The 15150-nt window shown below is 46.0% G+C and overlaps 1 protein-coding gene across 1 annotated transcript in view; it reads right to left on the reverse strand.

Annotated features, from left to right (window-relative positions):
• Nab2 (Nuclear polyadenosine RNA-binding 2) overlaps positions 1–15150 on the reverse strand; it is a 379140-nt gene that overhangs the window by 280872 nt on the left and 83118 nt on the right. The window lies entirely within an intron of this gene.

Genomic DNA, 15150 nt, shown 5'->3' on the forward strand with positions numbered 1-15150 from the left:
CAAATCAACCAGGATGCGAAAGGCTTCTTAGCCTTCCGGACAACCCATAAAAAACAACATTAAAACATTTCAAGAGACAGATTAAAAGGATATGGAATTAGGGAATTGTAGTGGTTGAGCCCTCACCCACTACTGCACTCGCTGCTACGAATGGTCCCAGTGTGTAGCAGTTCTCGTAAAGAGACTGGACATCTTTCAAGTAAAATGACGCGAACACTGACTTGCTTCTCCAATAGGTTGCGTCCATTATACTTCGCAGAGATCTATTTTGCTTAAAGGCCACGGAAGTTGCTACAGCTCTAACTTCGTGCGTCTTCACCTTAAGCAAAGTTCGGTCTTCCTCACTCAGATGTGAATGAGCTTCTCATATTAACAATCTGATAAAGTATGACAAAGCATTCTTTGACATAGGCAAAGATGGTTTCTTAACTGAACACCATAAAGCTTCAGATTGGCCTCGTAAAGGTTTGGTACGCTTTAAATAGAACTTAAGAGCTCTAACAGGGCATAAGACTCTTTCTAGTTCATTGCCTACGATCTCCGATAAGCTGGGAATATCGAAAGATTTAGGCCAAGGCCGAGAAGGCAGCTCATTTTTGGCTAGAAAACCAAGTTGCAGCGAACAAGTGGCTTTTTCCGACGAAAATCCGATGTTCTTGCTGAAGGCATGAATCTCACTGACTCTTTTAGCCGAGGCTAAGCATACCAGGAAAAGAGTCTTAAGAGTGAGATCTTTCAGGGAGGCTGATTGTAACGGCTCAAACCTGTCTGACATGAGGAATCATAGTACCACCTCTAAATTCCATCCAGGGGTAGCCAAACGACGCTCCTTGGTGGTCTCAAAAGACTTAAGGAGGTCTTGCAGATCTTTATTGTTGGAAAGATCTAAGCCTCTATGCCGGAAGACCGATGCCAACATGCTTCTGTAGCCCTTGATAGTGGGAGCTGAAAGGGATCGTCCTTTTCTCAGGTATAAGAGAAAATCAGCTATTTGAGTTACAGAGGTACTGGTCGAGGATACAGAAACTGACTTGCACCAGTCTCGGAAGACTTCCCACTTCGATTGGTAGACTCTAATGGTAGACGCTCTCCTTGCTCTAGCAATCGCACTGGCTGCCTCCTTCGAAAAGCCTCTAGCTCTCGAGAGTCTTTCGATAGTCTGAAGGCAGTCAGACGAAGAGCGTGGAGGCTTTGGTGTACCTTCTTTACGTGTGGCTGACGTAGAAGGTCTACCCTTAGAAGAAGACTTCTGGGAACGTCTACTAGCCATCGAAGTACCTCGGTGAACCATTCTCTCGCGGGCCAGAGGGGAGCAACTAACGTCAACCTTGTCCCTTCGTGAGAGGCGAACTTCTGCAGTACCTTGTTGACAATCTTGAACGGTGGGAATGCGTAGAGATCCAGATGTGACCAATCTAGGAGGAAGGCATCTATATGTATTGCTGCTGGGTCCGGGACTGGGGAGCAATAGATTGGAAGCCTCTTGGTCAGCGAGGTTGCAAAGAGATCTATGGTTGGTTGGCCCCAAGTGGCCCAAAGTCTCTTGCACACATCCTTGTGGAGGGTCCATTCTGTTGGAATTACTTGCCCTTTCCGACTGAGACAATCTGCTATGACGTTCTAGTTGCCTGGATGAACCTCGTTACTAGGGAGATGTCTTGACCTTTTGACCAGATGAGCAGGTCCCTTGCGATCTCGTACAACGTCAGTGAGTGGGTACCTCCTTGTTTGGAGATGTACGCCAGGCCGTGGTGTTGTCTGAGTTTACTTCCACCACTTTGCCTCGAAGGAGATACTCGAAGCTTTTCAAGGCCAGATGTACTGCCAACAGCTCCTTGCAGTTGATATGCATGCTCCTTTGACTCGAGTTCCACAGACCTGAGCATTCCCGACCGTCCAGTGTCGCGCCCCAGCCCAAGTCCGATGCGTCCGAGAAGAGAACGTGGTTGGGAGTCTGAACAGCCAGGGGAAGACCTCTCTTAGGTTGATATTGTCCTTCCACCAAGTCAGACAAGACTTTATCTTTTCGGAAATCGGGATCGAGACCGCTTCTAGCGTCTTGTCCTTTTTCCAGTGAAAAGCTAGATGGTATTGAAGAGGACGGAGGTGTAGTCTTCCTAGTGACACAAATTGTTCCAGGGATGACAGCGTCCCTACCAGACTCATCCACAGCCTGACGTGAGCAGCGTTCCTTCTTCAGCATCTTCTGGATGAATAACAGGGCTTGATCTATTCTGGGGGCCGACGGAAAAGCCCGAAAAGCTAGACTGTGAATCTCCATCCTAAATACAGAATAGTTTGGGATGGGACCAGCTGCGACTTTTCCAAATTGACTAGGAGTCCCAATTCCTTGGTCAGATCTAGAGTCCACTTGAGATCCTTCAGACAGCGACGACTGGAAGAGGCTCTGAGAAGCCAGTCGTCCAAATAAAGGGAGGCTCGGATGTCCGATAAGTGGAGGAATTTGGCCACATTCCTCATCAGCCTCGTAAACACGAGAGGAGCTGTGCTTAGGCCAAAGCACAGGGCCCGAAACTGGTAGACCACATTTTCGAAGACGAATCTCAGAAAAGGTTGGGAGTCTGAGTGAATGGGGATATGGAAGTAGGCGTCCCTTAGGTCTAGCGAGACCATCCAGTCTTCCCTTCTGACCGCTGCTAAGAACTGACTTTGTGGTCTCCATGGAGAACTTCGTCTTTGTGACAGACACATTCAGAGCACTGACGTCTAGCACCGGTCTCCACCCTCCTGTCTTCTTTGAAACTAGGAAGAGACGGTTGTAAAATCCCGGTGATCGAAGGTCCGAGACTTTGACCACCGCTCCCTTCTCTAGCAAAAGAGACACTTCCAGTTTCAGGGCTTGCCTCTTTTCTTCCTCTCTGTACCTGGGAGAGAGATCGATGGGAGACGTTGCTAGAGGGGGTTTGCGTACAAAAGGGATTTTGTACCCCTCTCTGAGTAACTTTACAGATTGTGAATCTGCGCCTCTCCTCTCCCAGGCTTGCCAGAAGTTCTTGAGTCTGGCTCCCACTGCTGTCTGAAGTTGCGGGCAGTCAGACTCTGCCCTTGGAGGACTTGGGTCCTTTCCTCTTCCCTCGTTTCCCTTCGGCACGAGCACCTCCTCTGCTGGAGGCTCTGCCACGAAAGGGCGGAATAAAGCGAGACGCTGGAGTGTCTATCCTCGGTCTAGCAGATAATGTAGGCAAAGGGGGAGCTTTGCGAGCTGAGGACGCAACAAGATCGTGGGTGTCCTTCTGAACTAACGAAGCGGCAATTTCCTTTACCAAGACTTCAGGAAACAGGCACTTGGAAAGGGGAGCAAAGAGAAGTTCAGATCTCTGGCATGGTGTAACTCCAGCAGACAGGAACGAACAGAGAGACTCTCGCTTTTTCAGGACTCCGGACGTGAATGAGGCAGCTAGCTCATTGGACCCATCACGGACGGCCTTGTCCATGCAGGACATAATGAGCAAAGAAATATCCTTATCTGTCGAAGAGATTTTCCTGCTCAGGGCTCCTAAGCACCAGTCTAAAAAGTTAAAGATTTCGAAAGCCCTAAAGATCCCTTTAAGAAGGTGGTCCAGGTCCGATGGTGACCAACAAATCTTCGAGCGTCTCATGGCAAGGCGGCGGGGAGAGTCTACAAGACTTGAGAAGTCGCCCTGGGCAGAGGCAGGAACTCCCAAGCCGAGAACTTCTCCCGTGGCATACCAGACGCTCGATCTAGAAGAGAGTTTAGATGGGGGAAAGGCAAATGCTGTCTTCCCTAAACTCTTCTTGGACTCTAACCAGTCTCCTAACAGCCGCAAAGCTCTCTTGGATGAGCGTGAGAGGACGAGTTTAGTAAAGGCAGGTGCGGTAGAAGGCATGCCTAATACAAACTCTGACGGCGGAGAACGAGGAGCCACAGAAATAAAATGGTCAGGAAACAACTCCTTGAATACAGCCATGACTTTTCTAAAGTCCAATGATGGTTGAGTTGCCTTGGGCTCGTCCAGTTCTGACTGTTGATCGTCTTGTTGTTCAGCAACATCATCAGATAGTTCCTCATCCGAAAACTGATGAGGAAATGGCAACGGAGTGGGCAACGTCTGGTTCGCTGAGTCCGGTCGCACTGGTGCATGCGTGATGGAGCCGGACGCAACGTCATGGAACTGCTGCACAGTCTGTGAACTGTCAACAACCATGGGAGCGCGAGGACGCACAGCGTCCACCCGAGACTGTCTAGACCGTCTGGGTTGTGAAGTCGAAACCACACCGGGTTGCGGAGGTTGACGCACCGCGTCAAAACAAGTCACCTCTGATGGTTGTTGAACGTCCTGAACGTCAACAACCACCTCCGAGCGTCGCCTAACGTCAACGTGCGGCTGGCAACCCACACTGGGTCGCATCGGTGGAGGAACCACCTCAACTGGTAGACGCGAGAAGGTTACCTCAGCGTCAACAGGACGCACAACCGATCGCTTGGAAGGTTGTTGGCCAGAAGGTTCAGCAGCAACCTTCTCCGCATGAAAGTCCTGCATCAAGGACGTAAGCTTGGACTGCATGTCTTGCAGCAAAGCCCATTTAGGGTCTACGGGAGCAGGTGCGGCAACAGACGGGGTTAGCGACTGAAGCGGTACCGCTTTGCCTCTCTTAGGCAGTGAGCAGTCATCAGATGACGGCAACGAGTCCGAACTGACCCAGTGGCTACAACCGGGACGTTGGACTTGTTCTGAAGGGACCGACTTACGCTTTAAAGGTCGTGAGACCTTGGTCCAAAGTTTCCTACGAGAAACACCTTCAGACGACGAGGTAAAAACGGGCTCTCTCGTCTTACGTAGGTAGGGGCGATCTTGGGGAGATACGCCTGATACCATGGAGGGAACGTCTGTTCGCTGATCAAGGCCTCTCGAACCCATGCGTCGTACGACATTGCTTCTCCCCTGGGCTTGGGAGCTTGCAAGAGGTCCCGGACTAGGAGGACGACAGGCACGAACAGACGAACCCTCAAGCGCAACACTGTTCACAACACTTTCACTAGGCACTTTATCACTTCCCGCGGCACTTTGGCACTTTAGCTCCTTAACATCCGCCATGAGTTGATTGCGGTCACTTGCAAGGGACTCAACTCTCTCCCCCAGGGCATGGATAGCACGCATCATGTCAGCCATCGATGGTTCCTGAGTGCCAGGAGGGGGTTTAGGAACAACCACTACAGGGGAAGGAATAGGTTGTGGGGCATGAGGAGAGGAAAAATCTATCGACCTAGAAGAACTTCTCCTAATTCTATCTCTCTCTAGCCTGCGTGTGTACTTTTCAAATTCGATAAAATCGAATTCCGAAAGGCCCACGCATTCCTCACACCGATCTTCCAATTGACAGGTTTTACCCCGACAATTGGAACAAACAGTGTGAGGGTCGAGAGAAGCCTTCGGAAGACGCCTAGAACAGTCCCTAGCATTGCATTTTCTAAACTTGGGAACTTGTGAAAGGTCAGCCATTTTGAATTGGTCAAGGGAAAATTCCAAAAAAAAAATCTAAGTCATCAACAATGAATCCGTTACAAAAAAAGAGTTCAAGGATTTATTTGAAGAAAAACCCTGCACAGCGAAAGCTCAAAACCAGAATATAGTACTTCACCAAAGATGATGGGAAAAACTCCAGGTTTCAACAGCGAGTAAAGTACGTCTTGTCGACACGTCGACAGAGAGAAAATTGAGTCTTTGTTTACATGGAGTATGGTATCTGGCCGACAGTTGGCGCTGATGGGCACACCCGCAACCTGTATAGCGATCGCTGGCGAGTTTTTTGTACAGTTTTTTTTGTCTGTCGAGCAACAGAGTTGCAGCTATATATTCACCGGCTAAGTTAAATATTTAAAAAATATATATATGTGTGTGTAGTATGTATATATATATATATATATATATATATATATATATATATATATATATATATATATATATATATATATATATATATATATATATATATATATATATATATATATATATATATTTGTATGTATATATATACATACGTATATATATATATATATATATATATATATATATATATATATATATATATATATATATATATATATATATATATATATATCTGGGCTCGAACCTGTGCCGCCCAGTGAATAAGCTCCATTTAGCACTTATTCTTAGGTAATTTACTGCTAAATATACCAGAGAAAAAATGTAAAGGAGTGCTAGGTTAACTAGCTCGCTCACCTATTGGTGTCGGTATAAAATTGGGCGTATATTCCAGAGGTCCCGCACTATTTAGATTAATCCACGACAGAGAACCCCAATAGAGGAGAGCCGTTCAACCTCACTCGGTACTACTACAATGCATCCGCTCAGAACCCAACTCCTTTTAGCACGACGAGTAAAGTAACCCGCATTTTTCTGGTGCTCTCGAATTTTGGTTATTTTCTAGTGAATTATGGCTTCTTCGTCGGTTTCCCAGGAGACACCGTCTAAGTTAAGTACCAAGCTGGGTTTTACTGTGTTTTGAGCAACCTAGATCGTTTAATATTTATATTATAGGAGTTTATTCTCTTCGTTCATACCGATCTTGCTTGATTTCACTACAGTTGGTACTCCTGTTTTTGAGAGCTTTTAATTTTCACTTGCGGTGTTACTATGTGTATTATTTTTATTATCAAATATTATTTGTTATTGTGAATATTCATTATTTAGCGTTTAGAATCCTCGTGGTTCAATTTTTGGGCCGATATCATTTACGTATCGCTATGGCTGCCGACCTTCTTGCTAAGGCGGCAATGTTATTTTTAGCCATCAGGTGTGTCTTTTGTGATTTAATTATTATGTTGCATGCCTTGCCCAAAAATTTTCTATGTGTTTATTCATATATTTAACGCTATTATTATTATTATAATGAATATTTGTGCCATTACTCCGTTTGATCTGTCTGGTTGGGGATCGTCAGTTGGTAGCCCTGCTGCCTCGTATCACGTGATCCTCCCCCACACTCCCCCTCTAGCTAGGTGGGAGGCTAGGCTTCTCCCCCCTCCACTAAGGGACCGTTGCCTTCCCTCCTTTTAGAGGGGGTAGTTAAGTGTTTATGGACTTTGTCCTCCGGGTGGCCCGGCGGTTTAGTCTCTGTCTAGTCTGGTTGGCCACCGGTCAACAGAGTTGGATCCCGGTGCACCCTATTTTATATTCACTTTTCATTCTGGCTTATGTTATACGAAACCCTCCGGGTTCGATTGGCAGTTCTTAGCTACAGTTCCGCCCCCCTATTATTTGATAACATTTCCTATGATGATTATATATGACAGATCACTACCCCGGAGTCCCTAAAGGAATTGGTATTGAATATACCTTTATTTCCCGGCCCGGGGTCTACCCCGCCCCGGGAAATCAGACACCATGTGTCTTAATTCCTTGTTATTGCATCCTTTTTTATGCTCCCGGCTTGACCGGAATGGATGGCTATACTTTAGTTTCAAGTTAGACTTATGTTTAGGCCCGGGACCTCCGGTCCCGCCCCTATGTAAGAATAGTACAGTTAAGCTCTAATCTTGTGTTAGACCTATGTTAGGCCCGGGTCCTCCGGACCCGCCCCTATTTAAGAGAATTACAGTTTCTCATATACTATTCTTTTTATAGATGGTGCATTGTCTGACGCCGGCCTGTGCAGCTGTTCTGCACCAGCCTTGTGGCCACTCCGTCTGCCGATCTCACGCCCCTTGTGGGGTTCAACTGGAAGACGTGGTGGTATGGCACCCGGATAACTGTGTGATTTGCTTCGACCTTATCACTACCCTTGGATCTGACTCGGTGAGTCCCGTTGGCTATATTGCCTTCTTATTTTATTTACTATTAGTAAGATATATATGGTCTTGAAGGATCATTGGGAGTCTCCCTTTTATAATTCCCACTATTATTTCAGGCATCCCCGGAGCAAAAGTCTGCGGCTCGGGCCACACTGAAGGTGTGGGTTGGTGGGTTTGCCCGGAATGTGAAGTCTAAGCGGCCGTACGTCCTATCTGAGGACTACTGCACCATGGTTTACCCCAACGCCAAGTCTTCAGCTGCTGTGGCTAGGCATGTGGCAGCTCCCATCATTGCCCACATTGATGCCACTATAACGGGTCTCATCGACCCAGAGCAAGATCCATCGGACGCCCCCGGAGGTCTGGAGGATAATGTTGCCTCCATGAACCTGGACGTCGAATCAATGTTGCTAGACGAGCCGGATACAGGTAGGGTGGTAAGTGAGGCAGGTGTGTCCGGCGCTGAGATTCCTATCCTCAGCCCCGCTCTTTCTTCTTCTTCTGATCGCTCTTCTTTTCTTGGATTTTCTGGGGACCGTGATTCGTCTCAACGTTCATACCCGGTTCCCCCTAAGGATAAGTCTACTTCAAGGACCTTACCCAAAGCCCGCAAGCCTCACAAGACTTCTCATGGCTCTAAACATTGTACGAACCCGTCTTCAAAGACCTCTGGTTCCTCCTCTAAGTCTCACGACCCGGGAGTTCCTTCCGCCCCTCCTGCTGCTAGCCCGGGCCTTTCCGAATCAGCCATGCTTCGCATCGTGTCGGAGATGCAGGCAAAGTTGGTTTCGGAGATGCAGTCGAGGATGGACTCGATGTTCTCTAACTTCGGTCAGAGAATTGGGGCTTTAGAGCAAGGAGCTCCGGAGAGAGTCCAAAGCTCTCTCATCCCGGATGCCTCTAAGCTCCCGCCGTTTGCCAAGAACAACCCCTGGCGGATGGCTCTTCATTCCCCGTTCTCGGACGGAATGTTGACTCTGGAGGGCCTTGGCACTCGTCCTCTAGAGGACTTTGAATTCTTTCCTCCTGGTCTGGCATTTCCATTTCATGGTTATGCCAGACTTACTGAGGAAGCTTTAGTTCGATTAGACAAGGTCCCCAAAGAGACGGTCATCTTCCCGAAGGAGCAAGCCCAATCTGTTTGGGCCAGATTTTTGAATGACATCGGCTGCACTAACACCATGCTGACGCCTTATAAAAGCTCCTTTACGATGTTCTTAATGGACAAGAACACCTTGACTCCATGCGTCAATAAGGTGGCAGAGCTTGCCTTTCAATATGCTTTGGAGGAGAAGCCCTTGCCTCCCATCCGAGAGGTGGATCCAATCTCCCTCCTTCTTCCCTCAGGTATTGAGTGTTGGGACAACGTCCATACCACCTTTACCTCCGGCAAGCTTGCAGCAGACTGTGCCTCAGTCTTGTTTAGTGAGAAGCTTCCCCGTCTCCCGGAATCCCTCATTAAACAGGAATATGATTCCCGCCTACGTGTGGGCCGTACTCTAAACCTGGCCACATCCACGGAGTCGATAGCCTTGACTTACGATACGGAGAGTATTTTTAAGTCTCTCAACAAGGCTACGTTACAGTCTTTATATTATGACTTATATGACTTCGCTACTGCTAAACGCAGATGTCGCAAGCATGTCCTAGCTGAGGCGACGATTAGGCATGAACCTAATAAACTCATCCGGTCCTCCTGTTGGGGTTCAAATCTCTTCCCCGAGGATCTCGTAGAGGAAGTCTTGGCGGAGGCCACTAGGGTTAATCAGAGCCTTAAAGCCCGTTGGGGTTTGACCCCTAAACGCAAGTATGACCCCGCAAATTATCAAGCCCGGGGTAGGAAGAAGCTTAGACCATATACCTCCACCCAGTTCAGGCAACAACAGAGTGCTTCATCCAACTTCCGGCTGCCTCTTCCTCCATCTTCTGTTGTCCCTGCACAGCCTTCCACCTCTCGGGCTCCTTCGGATGACTATGTCACCGTTCTGCTACCTAAGAGCCAGCTTTCTGGTGCCTCCGCCACTTCCCCTGCCTTTAACCAGTCTTACGAGGCTCATAGCTCTTCCCAGAGTTATGGTAGAGGTAGAGGCTACCACCGTGGCTCTAACCAGAACAAAGGCAGGGGAAGAGCCTTTCGCAGAGGAAAGAACTTCCGAGGCGGACGTGGAGGCAACTCCTCAAACCAATACTGAGGTGCAGCAGGTAGGGGGGAGGCTCTATGCCTTCCGCAACAAATGGAGGTTCAGTCCCTGGGCGTTCAGTATCATCTCCAAGGGACTGGGGTGGAGTTGGATTCAAGGACCTCCTCCTCCGAACAAATTTCGTCAACATTCCACTCCGGACCTGGTCGAATTTGTCCAGGATCTTTTACAAAAGAACGCCATACAAGAAACGAAACATCTGAAGTTTCAAGGTCGGCTGTTCAGTGTCCCGAAGAAGGATTCAGACAAGAGAAGAGTGATTCTAGATCTATCCCTTCTCAACTTGTCCATTCAATGCGACAAGTTTCGAATGCTTACCGTCTCGCAGGTGCGGACCTTACTTCCCCGTGGGGCCGTCACCACCTCTATCGATCTTACAGACGCCTACTATCACGTCCCGATAGCGAGACACTTCCGTCCGTACCTAGGCTTTCGCTTAGGGGACAAAAGTTACTCCTTCAAGGTGATGCCTTTCGGGCTCAACATCGCCCCAAGGATCTTCACAAAGCTAGCAGAAGTCGCTGTTCAGGAACTCAGGAATCTAGGGATTCAAGTAGTAGCCTATCTGGACGACTGGCTCATTTGGTCAGACACCTCCCAAAATTGCCTAAAAGCCACTCACAAAGTCATCCATTATCTTCAGTCTCTAGGCTTCCAGATCAACTTCAAGAAGTCCCGTCTTCTTCCAAAATCGAAGTTCCAATGGCTCGGCCTGCAATGGGATCTTATATCTCATACTCTGTGTCTTCCCAGACCCAAGAGGTTAGAGATTGCAAGGAACACCAAACGCTTTCTCAAAGACAAAGTAAGTTCCAGACGACTCCAAGAGAAGATTCTGGGGTCCCTTCAGTTTGCCTCAGTGACGGATCTTCTTCTGAAGGCAAAATTGAAAGATATCAATCGTGTCTGGCGTTCGAGGGCGAACCGGAAGCTCCGGGACAGGAAAGTCCGCCTTCCTCCCATTCTACGGGAAAGACTTCTTCCTTGGACAAGAGCAAACAGTCTGTCAAAGTCAGTTCCCCTTCGATTTCCGCCTCCGGAATTAATCATTCACACAGACGCATCCTTATCAGGTTGGGGCGGCTATTCTCACCTCAAGAAAGTTCAAGGTCTTTGGACTCCCTTGTTCCGCCATTTTCACATCAATGTGCTAGAGGCCATGGCAGTTCTTCTAACCCTGAAACGTCTCGCTCTTCCCAAGAAACAACACCTTCGTCTGGTCCTCGACAGCGAAGTGGTGGTCCGCTGCCTCAACAGAGGCGGGTCAAAGTCAGGGCCTCTGAACCATGTTCTAGTAGCCATATTCTCCCTAGCAGCCTCGAACCGTTGGCATCTTTCAGCTGTCCACCTGGCGGGAGTCCGGAATGTAGTGGCAGACGCCCTGTCCCGGACCTCCCCTCTAGAATCGGAATGGTCACTCGATCTAAAGTCATTTCGGTGGATTCTCTCTCAGGTTCCCGGTCTCCAAGTGGACCTCTTCGCCACGGAATCCAACCACAAATTGAGAGTATATGTGGCTCCCAATCTAGACCCTCAGGCTTACGCCACAGACGCCATGTCACAGAATTGGGACAACTGGGAAAAGATTTATCTCTTTCCCCCGGTGAATCTTTTACTGAAAGTTCTAGACAAACTGAGATCCTTCAAGGGACAAGTAGCCTTGGTCGCACCCAACTGGCCCAAGAGCAACTGGTATCCTCTCCTGCGGGAGTTGAGACTATACCCTCACCCGATACCCAATCCGGTTCTGTCTCAGATAGTACAAACACGCGTTGTGTACGCTTTCTCAAACATTCAGAGCGCCCTAACTTTATGGACTTTATGAAGTTTGCGGCTATGCATGGTGCCAATATTGATCCTCAAAACACCTTGTTCCTAGAATCGGATAAACGGGATTCCACCATCCGCCAGTATGACTCTGCAGTTAAAAAGTTGGCAAAATTTTTAATAGACTCAGACGTGAACTGTATGAACTTGAACCTTACAGTCACTTTCTTTAGATCTTTATTAGAATCAGGTCTGGCAGCCAATACTATCACCACTATTAAATCGGCTCTGAAAAAGATCTTCCTAGTGGGTTTTAACATAGACTTAACCGACTCTTTGTTAGCTTCAATTCCGAAAGCTTGTGCCAGACTGAAACCGGTTACTCGTCCTACCCCGGTGACCTGGTTCCTTAATGACGTACTCAAATTGGCTTCTGATACCATTAACAGTTCTTGTGATTACATGCCCCTTCTCAGGAAAACACTTTTCCTAGTGAGCTTGGCTTCCGGGGCAAGAATTTCTGAATTGGCAGCCTTGTCGAGAGACCCGGGTCATATTGACTTTCTGCCTTCAGGAGAGGTCCTTCTTTCTCCTAACAAATTCTTTTTGGCTAAGAATGAAGACCCTCAAAACAGATGGACCTCCTGGAAAATTGTTCCCCTCACGCAAGATCCGTCGCTGTGCCCTGTCACTACTCTTAGGTCTTATTTATCCCGGACCTCCTCTAACTCCTCGGGGCCTCTATTCGTTAGAGAACAAGGCGGTACCATTACTATTAAAGGGATCAGGCAACAAATTTTGTATTTTATTAAACAAGCTAACCCTGACTCTTTTCCTCTTGCACATGATATCAGGGCGGTTGCCACCTCGGTGAACTTCTTTCACCACATGAATTTTACAGACCTTTCCAGGTATACAGGGTGGAAATCACCGTCAGTGTTCAAGAAACACTACCTTAAACATTTGGAAGCCCTAAAATTTTCTACAGTAGCCGCAGGGAGCGTAGTTACTCCCGAGTAACTCACAGGTTAATGCCTTGACTCTTTATCTCTCCCTCTTACCTGCCTCATTTATACCCTATTGTATTCGTTGGTCTCGCACCTGAATACTGTTATTATATTTGTAAATTTTATGCTCCTGAGTATCTGTATATATTATCACTCACGGCATTATTATACCTACCTTATTGGATTTATGTTCATATTTAAGATACCCTTATAATTGTTTTTTGGTACTCATCTCCGATTAAAGCATCCTGTATTTCTCTTACGCTTATGTTTTTTCCTTTATTTTGCAAGTTTGGTGACATTTTTCTCTTGTATAGATTCACTGGGCGGCACAGGTTCGAGCCCAGAATAGGGATTTTGACGTAGGAAAAATCTATTTCTGGGCGAGGGACCTGTGCCGCCCAGTGAACCCTCCCAGCTCCTCTCCCTTGGAGTCCCCAAACTTTGGGTGCTAAGGAGTATATATATATATATATATATATATATATATATATATATATATATATATATATATATATATATATATATATATGTATATATATATATATATATATATATATATATATATATATATATATATATATATATATATATATATATATATATATATATATATATTTCTGGGCTCGAACCTGTGCCGCCCAGTGAATAAGCTCCATTTAGCACTTATTCTTAGGTAATTTACTGCTAAATATACCAGAGAAAAAATGTAAAGGAGTGCTAGGTTAACTAGCTCGCTCACCTATTGGTGTCGGTATAAAATTGGGCGTATATTCCAGAGGTCCCGCACTATTTAGATTAATCCACGACAGAGAACCCCAATAGAGGAGAGCCGTTCAACCTCACTCGGTACTACTACAATGCATCCGCTCAGAACCCAACTCCTTTTAGCACGACGAGTAAAGTAACCCGCATTTTTCTGGTGCTCTCGAATTTTGGTTATTTTCTAGTGAATTATGGCTTCTTCGTCGGTTTCCCAGGAGACACCGTCTAAGTTAAGTACCAAGCTGGGTTTTACTGTGTTTTGAGCAACCTAGATCGTTTAATAATTATATTATAGTGAACCCTCGTTTATCGCGGTAGATAGGTTCCAGTCGCGGCCGCGATAGGTGAAAATCCGCGAAGTAGTGACACTATATTTACCTATTCATTTAACATGTATATTCAGACTTTTAAAACCTTCCCTTGTACGTAGTACTGTTAACAAACTACCCTTTAATGTACAGAACACTTAATGCATGTACTACAGTACCCTAAACTAAAACAGGCACAAATATTAAAGGTGATTTTATATCATGCATTTCCTAAACATGCTAAAAAGCACAATAAAAAATGGCAACCAATGTTTTGTTTACATTTATCTCTGATCATAATGTAGAAACAAACTGGAGGTAGAGCTTTGCTTATTACCCAGACATATTTCCCATACTTTTCCCTTAGAACTACATCACATCTTCCTACTTTAGATATATATATATATATATATATATATATATATATATATATATATATATATATATATATATATATATATATATATATATATATATATATGTGTGTGTGTGTATATATATATATATTTATATGTATACACATATACATACCTACATATATACATAAATACATGCATACATATATATATATATTACTGTATATATATGGGTTATGGAAAAAATCCGCGATGGTCGAACCGCGAAGTAGCGAGGGTTCACTGTATAGGAGTTTATTCTCTTCGTTCATACCGATCTTGCTTGATTTCACTACAGTTGGTACTCCTGTTTTTGAGAGCTTTTAATTTTCACTTGCGGTGTTACTATGTGTATTATTTTTATTATCAAATATTATTTGTTATTGTGAATATTCATTATTTAGCGTTTAGAATCCTCGTGGTTCAATTTTTGGGCCGATATCATTTACGTATCGCTATGGCTGCCGACCTTCTTGCTAAGGCGGCAATGTTATTTTTAGCCATCAGGTGTGTCTTTTGTGATTTAATTATTATGTTGCATGCCTTGCCCAAAAATTTTCTATGTGTTTATTCATATATTTAACGCTATTATTATTATTATAATGAATATTTGTGCCATTACTCCGTTTGATCTGTCTGGTTGGGGATCGTCAGTTGGTAGCCCTGCTGCCTCGTATCACGTGATCCTCCCCCACACTCCCCCTCTAGCTAGGTGGGAGGCTAGGCTTCTCCCCCCTCCACTAAGGGACCGTTGCCTTCCCTCCTTTTAGAGGGGGTAGTTAAGTGTTTATGGACTTTGTCCTCCGGGTGGCCCGGCGGTTTAGTCTCTGTCTAGTCTGGTTGGCCACCGGTCAACAGAGTTGGATCCCGGTGCACCCTATTTTATATTCACTTTTCAGAATAAGTGCTAAA

Source organism: Palaemon carinicauda, chromosome 1 (genome assembly GCF_036898095.1).
Source record: "Palaemon carinicauda isolate YSFRI2023 chromosome 1, ASM3689809v2, whole genome shotgun sequence".
Lineage (NCBI taxonomy): Eukaryota > Metazoa > Arthropoda > Malacostraca > Decapoda > Palaemonidae > Palaemon > Palaemon carinicauda.